Source organism: Salvelinus alpinus, chromosome 16, assembly GCF_045679555.1.
Source record: "Salvelinus alpinus chromosome 16, SLU_Salpinus.1, whole genome shotgun sequence".
NCBI lineage: Eukaryota > Metazoa > Chordata > Actinopteri > Salmoniformes > Salmonidae > Salvelinus > Salvelinus alpinus.
In genome coordinates, this window is record NC_092101.1 from 23,092,692 (window position 1) to 23,105,000 (window position 12,309).

General features: G+C 39.7%; 1 protein-coding gene across 5 annotated transcripts in view; it reads right to left on the reverse strand.

Annotated features, from left to right (window-relative positions):
* The window catches only part of LOC139541152 (cytosolic carboxypeptidase 6-like), a 422,006-nt gene that overhangs the window by 387,782 nt on the left and 21,915 nt on the right, over positions 1–12,309 (reverse strand). The gene's annotated exons all lie outside the window — the stretch shown is intronic.

Genomic DNA, 12,309 nt, shown 5'->3' on the forward strand with positions numbered 1-12,309 from the left:
ACAGTGACAATACGTGGGATGAAGAGAATGGAACTTAGCTACTGTTCAGGTGAAAAATGGGAAAGCTTTGAATGGTGGTATCTTCTAAATAACAAGCCGTCAAAGATGTTCATCTAGCTTTTATTTGTAGGGCTACATATATATATACACATATATATTTCACAGCACGGATCTATCCACCGCTGTGTGATTTATACAATGTCAAATAAGCCTAGACCAGAGGCCCGGCTTAGCCCACTGGCTCGCAGACAGTTAACTCCCCAGGCAAGAGGACAACCTGCTTTGCTCTGCTCCACGTCCCTCAGCCTGTCCATGTGGTGTGGATGGAGTGTGGAAGCGACCGACCACCTGGTGCCAGGTAGCACAGAGCTAATTATCGACAGATGGGGTAACCACCACACTGTCAGAGCAGATCGCTCTCCTTCTGCCATCTGAGAGGGCTAATCCACCCGCTTCCTGAAAATCCCTTCACTCGTCACGCTGTCCACAGAAATACCATCATCTACCAACCCTCACAGGAAACTGCATTTTGCTCCTGTATGAGCTCTAAAATATATGCATTATTATTTTTTATACAAATACATCAAAGACCCCACTGGGACATGCAATATGGATTATGGACAACAGAACCCCTACAGAATATGATCTGGAAATCATTCTGGAAGTGTCTTACAACACATGATTCTGTATTTACATGTCAGCCATTCTCTAACAGCTTTCCTGTTGCACTAATGGCTACTGGCGTTTCATTCCAACACATTGGTTGCAAAATGGAAATGCTCTCTGCAAAAATGAATATTGGCACTCTAACTGATTACACTGTGACTGTAGCTCTTGTGAACAATGCTAGAGCTGTAAGAATACAAATAGGGTCAAACATAGTGAGAGCTGTTCACAACTTATCAGACACCTGTGGCAAAGGTTGATAACTGACCTTTACTGTGCCCATTACATGAACGAACATTGTGTGCTTGCACTCGTGTGTAGTTTAAAAGGGTGTAATGTATCATCACAGCTATTTCATTTAATGACACACAACCTAGACTACCCCATAGCACAACATATTGCTACACTTGGTGGTAGTTGGGAGAAGATAAGTGAAACATAATGTACCACAAACCAAAGACACATCTGTTTTACAACCCTTACTTGAAATAACCACCTACTGTACAAACCGACAGAGAAGTGGCAGGCGCTGGCAAAGCAATCCAGAGCCATAGTTGTTAGCTGAAACAAGCACAGCTGCAGATAGCATGGTGGGGATATTAGAACGGCACCTGTTCCAACCAGATGTGCTGTATAATCTATCATCTCTAATTCCAATGTCTTAGCGATTTATCTGGTTTGCCCTACCAAATATTAGCTATTAGAGGACGCAGATAATAGCCTCTAAAGGTTGTTTCATATGGAAGTGTGCATATCACAGCTACTGTTTTTGTTGACTGATTTATTTAAGCTACTTTCACTATTCAAATTAATACAATTGAAGGATGTATCTACAGGTTTGTAAACTACAGACATGTAAACATGGACTAAACATAAGTGTGTTAAAAATAAATGTCAAGAGATTCTGAAGCCTTTTAACAGCATATGATTTATGAAGAGGCAAATATATTGCATGCAATACAATTTTCTAAATATACATTAAATAATGACTAAGTCCATTGAATCTGTCATATGGCTCCAAATAGCACAAGGCTGCAACTAAACCGAAACCTTGTGTACACTAATGCAACATCATAAAGAGCTATCAAAATCTCACTAACTCTCTGGCTCTCTCACTCAGACTGCAGCCAGAGTCCTTTCCACTCGTTTGGCATTTCAGGACCATGGACAGCGGATCAGCATATACAGTAGCTAAGAACTTTCTCAGGCACAACTACAAGAGGTTCAGAGGAATTTCAACGAAAGCACTGAAGGTCTTCATTGAATGGCATGCCACTTATCTCCTCTTCATAGATGAAAAAACGAGTCAAACCAAAAGTGCATTTACCATACCACAAACTGGTGAGGTAGAAGTTACAAATCAGAAAAGTACCAGACAAATCCAAAGATGATGAACCAACTTTTAAAACAAACTGCGGATGTCGTTGCAGGGAGATAGAAAATGCTCTCTACTTCAAAGCACAGTAGCCACGCACTGCTAGGTTATTGAGCTTGATGCTTGAAGACCTGAAGTGAGGGATAGCACAGGCCTCAAGGTTAGAATGGCATGTTCAGCTTGTGGAGCAGGGATATGACACAGTATTGATTTTAATTGTAATTTTATGGTGGCTAACTCCAGATTCCAATGCTGTAGTACTAATCAATTCCATATTATTCATTATTTAACGAACATAAATGGCAAACAGACCTCTCTAAATCCTAAAGCATAAAAAGACCATCATATTGGTAGCCTATGGACTACTTGGAAAAGTGAGAGTGACTTATCTAAAGTTGTTTTATTAATTTGCACAAAGTTGCAGTCAAACTATAGTGTAATTAGTGTAGGTTACACTAGAGGAAAGATAAAGAGGGAGCAAGCAACAGAGAAAAACATCAGTTATCTAATAAGAGTTGCTACTGCATAATTCCTCTTAAGGCCTGTGTGTCTACATTCGTCCTTAGTGGAGGTTTCATAAATTATGTTCCATATCAATCATCTATAAAAATAAATATAAAAGAGAGTCGCACACATAAACTCCCAGTAATTTATTGGGTAAATCACCAACGTTTCGGCATCACTGTGCCTTCAGGGTAATATAATGAATACTTGAACCAGGTTATGTAGACAAACAGTGGAATTAGTGCAACCAATGACAATAGTGAGGGGTGGGTCATAATTATTAAGTTAATTAGAATGAATTATATATCAATCATCAACCATTGGGAGAAACATATGCAGCACTTACAATTTAATAAATTGTGTTTCAACAAATGGCCTAACTGTAAGAACCCACCCAGTGGGCTGAGTAAACCTACTAAAGGCTTTGCTGTTCTTTGACAATCAGTTTAAACATGACAGGTTCTCCATAAGGACTCCGTAGTTTGTACGAAACCCCCTCTCTTTCTCGCTCGCTTTCTAGTCTCTATATCTTTATTTTCTTAATTAAAAGATTGGGGGAAACGGTGAACCATCTGAATGTATACCGGTTTTAGTGAAGACACACCATGTGTCTCTCTCTCTCCACTACTGCTGTGTGCTGTCCAAACTCCTGCGATTTGAGTACTTTGTTCCCCCATTATAAATATTTGTTAATGTTTCCCAAAGTTCAAATCAATTTATGTTACATTTATATTCCATATAATCTTTGAGTAATTACTGGCTAGTGCTACCCAATCTCGTTCCCTTTCCGGATATTGCAACATTGTCGATATTTCTGTTAAATTTGGTACATTTCATTTTCTATTTCCTCTCCTCTGAGTGGGTGCAAGCTTAAAGTGCACATGAACATTTGCAAGTTCATTTTATACCCAATAAATGTGCTTGTGTCAAATTTTCAAAGCAGTCTGATCCGATACAAAAGTACAAAAGCTTGTATGAAATTTAAATTACAACAAAATGTGATGCTTCGTTTGATCAAATGCATTTTCAAAACATGTTGCAAAATGTGAGATCCCACCATAGACAAGGTGTTTCTCAATATGCATACTACGGTGCTCCACACTATCATGCTCCGAGTTCAGTCTCCGAGGACGTTCTCTTGAGTACGTTCTTGTGAGGATGAGAGTGTGGAGAACGCATCAAATGTTACATAAGAGAAGCACCTGCACTCTGTGCTACTTACTGCATTACCTTTGACCAATACAGATGAAAAAATATACATTTTTACTTCATAATCATCAGCCAAGCAAGATTAGCAAATGTCTATATTTTCAAGTAATGTGGTGGCGGCATCATGATATGGGTATGCTTGTCACTGGCAGGCAATGGGGAGTTTGTCAGAATCAAAAGAAATATGAAAGGAGCAAAGCCCAGCTTTAAAAAAAACGGGGAAACCTGCCTCAATGTTTTATACCCTGGGATAGAGTTTTTTGTATTTGATATAAAAATACATTATGACACCTTTCAGTTTCCGCAATGGCATTGACATATGATGACAAACCAAATGCGTTTGAAGGATCCTTTTAGTCTTCTTCTAATGCATCTTAAGGGGAAAATAACCCAAAAGTAACAGAAAGTAATATGATTACCGTACTGAGTTTCGGTAATACAAAAGTTATTTTACTGATTACAATTTTGGACAGGTTACTAGTAACTGTAAAGTAACCTACCTAAGCAATCCGGAAAAATGGAGGATGCAAGTGGAAGAAAGTAGGGAACTTTTTTGTCTGCCCTTTATTAAAGACCATATTTGGCAACAAAAAGAATTTCATAAATAAAACAATTATATCAGTTTTACTTGAGGACCAAAATATTGATTGTGCTGCCATACATGTTGCAAAATATTTGGGAAGAGATTTTTGATGTACCGATTCCGTGGCACATGGTTTCCGAATTGATACGCAAAACAACGCTTGATCCAAAACTTAGAGTTTTTCCATTTAAAATTATTTTACAAAATTCTTGCCACAAATATAATGTTATGTAATGGGGCATACAACCAGCTCAGCTATGCAGATTTTGCTACGAAGAGGCAGAATCACTAGATCATTCATTTTTGTATTGCCCATATGTAGCTTGTTTCTGGTCACAATTTCAGGTATGGCTGAAAAATCACAACATTTATCTAAAATTAACCCTACAAAAAGCACTGTTGGGAGATTTGGAAAACCATTGTCAATCAATCAACAATATAATAATACTTTTAGTAAAAATACTTATCTTTAACTCACAATCTGTAGATACTACAGTATGCGATTAGACAGGTTCAGAGTTTATGTGAAACATCTCAGCACAGCTAAAAAATATATAGCACATGAAAATCACAAGAGGGCGGTTTACAGAGATAGGTGGGATGGACTGAGAGTAGCTGAGGGGTAGATTTAGAAGCTCATGTCCTATAATATACAGTTTACATACACCTTAGCCAAATACATTTAAACTCAGTTTTTCACATTTCCTGACATTTAATCCTAGTAAAAATTCCCTGTCCTAGGTCAGTTAGGATCACCACTCTATTTTAAGAATGTGAAATGTCAGAACAATAGTAGAGAGAATTATTTATTTCAGCTTTTATTTCTTTCATCACATTCCCAGTGGGTCAGAAGTTTACATACACTCAATTAGTATTTGGTCGCATTGCCTTTAAATTGTTTAACTTGAGTCAAACGTTTCGGGTAACCTTCCACAACCTTCCCACAATAAGTTGGGTGAATTTTGGCCCATTCCTCCTGACAGAGCTGGTGTAACTGAGTCAGGTTTGTAGGCCTCCATGCTCGCACATGCTTTTTCAGTTCCTCCCACACATTTTCTATAGGATTGAGGTCAGGGCTTTGTGATGGCCACTCAAATACCTTGACTTTGTTGTACTTAAACCATTTTGCCACAACTTTGGAAGTATGCTTGGTGTCATTGTCCATTTGGAAGACCCATTTGCGACCAAGCTTTAACTTCCTGACTGATGTCTTGAGATGTTGCTTCAATATATCCACATTATTTTCCTGCCTCGTGATGCCATCTATTTTGCGAAGTGCACCAGTCCCTCCTGCAGCAAAGCACCCCCACAACATGATGCTGCAACCCCCGTGCTTCACGGTTGGGATGGTGTTCTTCGGCTTGGAAGCCTCCCCCTTTTCCCTCCAAACATAACGATGGTCATTATGACCAAACAGTTCTATTTTGTTTCATCAGACCAGAGGACATTTCTCCAAAAAGTACGATCTTTGTCCCCATGTGCAGTTGCAAACCGTAGTCTGGCTTTTTTATAGCGGTTTTGGAGCAGTGGCTTCTTCCTTGCTGAGCGGCCTTTCAGGTTATGTCGATATAAGACTCGTTTTACTGTGGATATAGATACTTTTGTACCTGTTTCGTCCAGCATCTTCACAAGGTCCTTTGCTGTTGTTCTGGGATTGATTTGCACTTTTCGCACCAAAGTACGTTCATCTCTAGGAGACAGAACGCGTCTCCTTCCTGAGCGGTATGACGTCTGCGTGGTTCCATTGTGTTTATACTTCCGTACTATTGTTTGTACAGATGAACGTGGTACCTTCAGGCATTTGGAAATTGCTCCCAAGGATGAACCAGACTTGTGGAGGTCTACAATTTTTATTCTGAGGTCTTGGCTGATTTCTTTAGATTTTCCCATGATGTCAAGCAAAGAGGCACTGAGTTTGAAGGTAGTCCTTGAAATACATACACAGGTACACCTCCAATTGAGTCAAATGATGTCAATTAGCCTATCAGAAGCTTCTAAAGCCATGACATCATTTTCAGGAATTTTCCAAGCTGTTTAAAGGCACAGTCAACTTAGTGTATGTAGACTTCTGACCCACTAGTATTGTGACACAGTGAACTATAAGTGAAATAATATATCTGTAAACAATTGTTGGAAAAATTACTTGTGTCATGCACAAAGTAGATGTCCTAAACGACTTGTCAAAACTATAGATTGTTAACAAGAAATTTGTGGAGTGGTTGAAAAACAAGTTTTAATGACTCCAACCTAAGTGTATGTAAACTTCCGACTTCAACTGTATATATGACTGAAAATACAATGTATAATGATTAAGTACTATCTATCCAGATGTAATGTACAGTGCATTCGGAATATATTCAGACTCCTTGACTTTTTCCACATGTTGTTACGTTACAGCCTTATTCTAAAATGGATTCAATGAAATGTTTTCCTCTTCAATCGACACACAATACCTTATAATGACGAAGGTTCACATGTGCCTTGTTGCACACAGGATGCGTGTTTTGGAATATTTTTTATTCTATTTTTTATTCTTTTCACTCTGTCAATTAGGTTAGTATTGTGAAGTAACTACAATGTTGTTGATCCATCCTCAGTTTTTCTCCTATCACATCCATTAAACTCTGTAACTGTTTTAAAATCACCATTGGCCTCATGGTGAAATCCCTGAGTAGCTTCCTTCCTCTCCGGCAACTGAGTTAGGAAGGACGCCTGTATCTTTGGAGTGACTGGGTGTGTTGATACACCATTCAAAGTGTTATTTATAACTTCACCATGCTCAAAGGGATATTCAATGTCTGCTTTTAAAATGGTTGCCCATCTACCAATAGGTGCCCTTCTTTGCGAGGCATTGGAAAACCTCCCTGGTCTTTGTGATTGAATCTGTTTGGAATTCACTGCTAGACTGAGGGACCTTACAGATAAGTGTATGTGTGGGGTACATAGATGATGTAGTCATTAACAAATCCTGTTAAACACTATTATTGCACACAGAGTGCAACTTATTATGTGACTTGTTAAGCAACTTTTTACTCCTGAATTTATTTAGGCTTGCCATAACAAAAGGGTTAAATACTTATTGACTCACGACATTTCAGCTTTTCATGTCTTGATTTCTAAAAACATAATTCCATTTTGGCATTATGGGGTATTGTGTGTAAGCCAGTTACAAACATTTTTCAATGTAATACATTTTAAATTCAGGCTGTAACACAACCAAATGTGGAAAGGGTAAAGGGGTATGAATACTTTCTGAAGGCAGTGAAGGCCTATGGGCTAGGATACATGATGCATGCCACTATGATTTGAAAAAGTAGCAAAAGAAATGCATGCGCTATTTGTTGCCTTTAGACTGCACACGCTGGGCATCATTCACAAGTGATAATATTCTCACCCATCAGACTATTCTCAATTTAATCTGGTCTTTACATATACTAAATAATCTATTTGTGAAATTAGTTTTGATTTAGAATTACCATACACCTGTCGGAACAGGGGCAGGGTAAAAAAGACGTAATCCATATGCACTTGAATAACGAATGGAGGACGCTTTCCCGTGGTTCATTTTCATGCCAGCCAGGTAGGTTACCTCGGTTATAAAGCAAAGCAATGTGCTTAATATAAGGAAAGTTGAGAAATAAATATAGTAGGCCTAGCCTATAGAAAGATGATGGGATCCTCCTCATTTTAATAGACAGCATCAAAACTTGTTTTTCTCACGCAATTGCACAGCCTATAGAAATGTTGCGCAACACGGGCTTATAACCCTTATTTCATTCCATGCATCAACCAGCTAAGAGGAGCTGGCTCTCTCTGTGCAACAGGTGATCCTATTCTGTTCAAACTCAATGTCAGTGCTGAACTGTTTGATTTGATTTCGTTTGCATTGATGTCAGAGTGATTAAATGGGACAATAGAGCCCTGAGTACCAGGCCATTAGCAAGTGGCCTAATGACCATCAGCGGCATCAGAGCACAGTTTTGGAGAAGACTAGTAACCATGACTCAACAGTCACATGGAATTTGACTGCGGTCATGACTCGTAACAGCCCAAGGGAGCACTATTTCTTTAATGAGCATGGCCTTATTTCTATTACAGCATATTGCATGACTGTCACTCATATTCCATTCACCCAGCTCAAGGTAACATCGATAGGTTTAAGCTACTACATGATACTCAAATTTGTCCTATATTCATCATGATGTTGCAACAACCTAGGCTACAAATTAAAGTTTATAATGTAGGTGCACATGTCGAGAGACAAATTGGAGTAATCAAGGTGACATTGACACATTCAATACCGCCTAGAAAGTTTCTATTGGACAAATTCAGGTAGGTCCCTCCCCGTTTCGTTCTGTTTGTAGTAGCCTAAACCTTAGCAAGCTAAACATCTGCACCTGAACCTGGCTGCCTCCTACAACATTTCTGCCCGTACAACTGCTACCAGGTCTCTATTTTACACCAGTAAACTGGTTTAATACATTTACTTATGTGCTTTGTTAAAAAAAACACTGTTCATTTGACAGTAACATGGGAGCTGCAAAACCTGTAACTGCAGAAGTGTGCAAAATGGCAGCCAGTGCATGGGTAAGGCAAGAGGAAGGTCATTCACACATGGACTCACAGGAGAAAACATGGCTAATCTAATCCCATTACGGAGGTACAAAGGAGAGCAGTCACAGTGCTCAGCCCACACAATGTGACAGCCTGTAGCTGCTCTGGATGGATGGCCTGTGTGCCTCTGCCATGCAGATGTATCATGCAGCATGCCCGGGGTGCTGTCTTCAACAGAGCCATAGTAATGTAGATAGTTGTTTTCAAATGCATTATTTCAAACATTGATTTATGGCTGTACTTGTGATGGCTTCCATTTAGGGTAGCCTAACTAAAATGATAAATAAAAATTTTCCACAACATTTTGCTCCCCCAGAAATGTCCTTTCGGCACAATAAACAGAATAACATACAGTATGTGTCTGAAATGAAATAGTATAAAAGGCTTGAGAATGGAAATTGACTTTACACATGAAGAAAAATTGACTGCTCACATGAAGTGAAGTGTTGAAAATCAATTTCCAATACCAACACCAATAAATTGCTGAATATTGCTTGATAAAGTAATGCCTTGTGGTATTATTGGTATGAAGCACTTTGCACTGACAACTGCATCTATACTGAACAAAAATATAAAATGCAACATGCAACAATTTCAATGATTTTACTGAGTTACAGTTCATATAAGGAAATCAGTCAAATGAAATAAATAAATGAGTCCCTAATCTATGGATTTCATATGACTGGGCAGGAGAGCAGTCATGGGTGGGCCTAGGAGGGCATCGGCCCCCTCACTTGGGAGCCAGGCCCAGACAATCAGAATTCGTTTTTTCCCACAAAAGGGCTTTATTACGGAAATAAATTCTCCTCAGTTTCATCAGCTGTCCGGGTGGCAGGTGGCTGGTCTCAGGTGAAGAAGCCATATGTGGAGGTACTGTGCTGGCGTGTTTACACGTGGTCTGCGGTTGTGAGGCCAGTTGGACATACTGCCAAATTCTCTAAAACGACGTTGGAGGCGGCTTATGGTAGAGAAATGAACATTCAATTCCCTTGCAACAGGTCTGGTGAACATTCTTGCAGTCAACATGCCAATTGCACGCTCCCTCAAAACTTGACACATTTGTCTAAAGGCAAAAAACGCCCCTGCAAATTCCATCTCAAAAATGTGTACACAAAAAAAGAGGGCTGGTCAAAGACATCCATCTGTCTTTTTCCTGGGCTTTCCTCCGTGATACAAACTGCACTGGAAATTAAAAGGGACTTCTGAGAGTGGGAACCTTATACATTTATTTTTGCTATGTGCTCCATTTCATTATTGGAAAACACATCAGTTTGCCCCTGGTGTGAGAATTTCAGGGTACAGACAACTGATAAAGACGGGAATTGATTCCATCCAGCAGAGGTGTCTCAGTTTAGACCTGGAGCAAAATGTCTGTCCTTGCACTTTTCCTCCAGTATCTAAAGGCAAGTTGTCAAAGAGAAAACATCAATCTCTTGCTTCAGGACTTCTAAAAAGCAGTTTTTCCTCTACCTTATCATTAAATAGGGTGGCAGGTAACCTAGCAGTTAGAGCGTTCGGCCAGTAACCGAAAGGTCACTGGTTCGAGAACCCAAGCCAACAAGGTGAAGAATCTGTCGATGTGGCCTTGAACAAGGCACTTAACCTCCAAGGTCCACACAAACTCTCTTACAGGTGTCAAAACATAGTGAATTTAAATAACTTTTTGTTAGAACTTTAAACTATATTACATTTTTGCATTAACAGAATGCCAGAGACAGCCCTGAAAAGACAGTGAATCTGTATGTGAAAAAAAGGAGATAACAACTGAAGTGGAGAGAACAAGGTAAACAACATCATCCCTTTATGAAACCATTTGAGCACCAGCAAACTCTAACAGATATTAAAATGGCTCAGCCTGGGGATACCAGTGAGATATGCAGCCCACATATTTGGCACAAATGATGTAAAAGCCTGTAAATTCAAAAGAGACCACATTTTCTCGCTGCCCTTTTATAATCATTTTCAAAAGACCCTAAAGCAAGTATGTTACATCCAGAGCAGTTGGTGTGGTAATGGGTCATACTCATAGTGATGCATGTATTCTTAGTAAAACTGGCTTTGTTGTATTATCAATCTCAGCCAGCCAATGTTTTAGCCCACAAGTTCTTGTCACATCAAGCTAGCCCTTGACATGAGCCTGTAAAAGCACTTAAACATTATCATCTTTACATTTATCGATTTCTGAAGCCTTACATTATCAGGTTTTACCAGAGGAATCTATAGTAAGCTTGTGCATTGTTTTTGTTTTGTTGCGTTTGTGTTTGTGTTTTCCTCTCCTCTTATCATTTTGTGCTATGCAGTGGTGGCCTCTTCAGAGAATAAATACAAGTCTGTTCCAATTTCATGCTATCTTCTTACAAGTTAATTATGTGGAGGCCTACAAAGGACAAGAGAGGCTTTGGCAGAGGGACAACAGTCCAGGTCTCGTCTTTGTTGTTTTGTCTGTTTTGTTTCTTCTTCTCCCAGACACACTCTCCCTCTCTTTTTCTCTCTCTGCCTCTCACAACACAGGAGAATAATCTTCCCTGCAGAGAGTTTGGAGATAAAAACAGAGAGAGCTGAAGGGTCCTTGGCGAGCCCAAGGCAAGGAGAAGGTCAACAGGACTGCTAAGAAGGGCTGTTATCATCTTGGTAACATGTTATCGGGAAGCCTGCAGTCCTGGTTATTTACAGTTAGTGCTCCTTCTGGGTGCACACTTCAGTGCTTGGGGCAGGGCTGATTGAGCTGTAATGAGTTCAGGAACAGAGGGACTGGGCAAAAGAAAAGAGGAGAAACAAGGGAGACTAGAAATCAACGGCCATACCAATAGGTCAGCAGAAAGAAAAAAAGTTTAACTGAAAATGCAAGTGGAGACAAAAGGAGAGTGAACTACTAGGATGGCTCTTCTCTCCATGCACGTCCTTCCATTTGAAACCAAACAAATCTCCCCAATAGAAGAGGAGAGGGCAGGGTCCCCAATGAGGTCCCTGGCAGGTAATCTGACAGTAAGTGACTCTTGACATTCAATACAGTGTGACAGAGAGGGAGGTGCCAACCCTCAGAGTCAAAGTCACAGGCCAAACTGAGGATCAACATCACTGCTATGAATTTGTCCGAAAATATTTCTCTTTTTTTACCTGCACCTGTCCAGTATTGTGTGTTAATCGGATAGGCCCATAGTTAAGGGGAGGTTGAAGTGAATCTGAGAGTTGAGCTAGTCGGGAAGAGGATGTCTGTAAATCCCAGTGTGGTTTCCAACCATCAGGAGCAACGCTGAGGAAATCTCTCATTGTGAAACAGCTTTTCAATCTGGGGAATTACACAAAGTGCTGCTACTGTCAATGCACTGCCAGCTTTACACAAAAATGAAAGGACAGG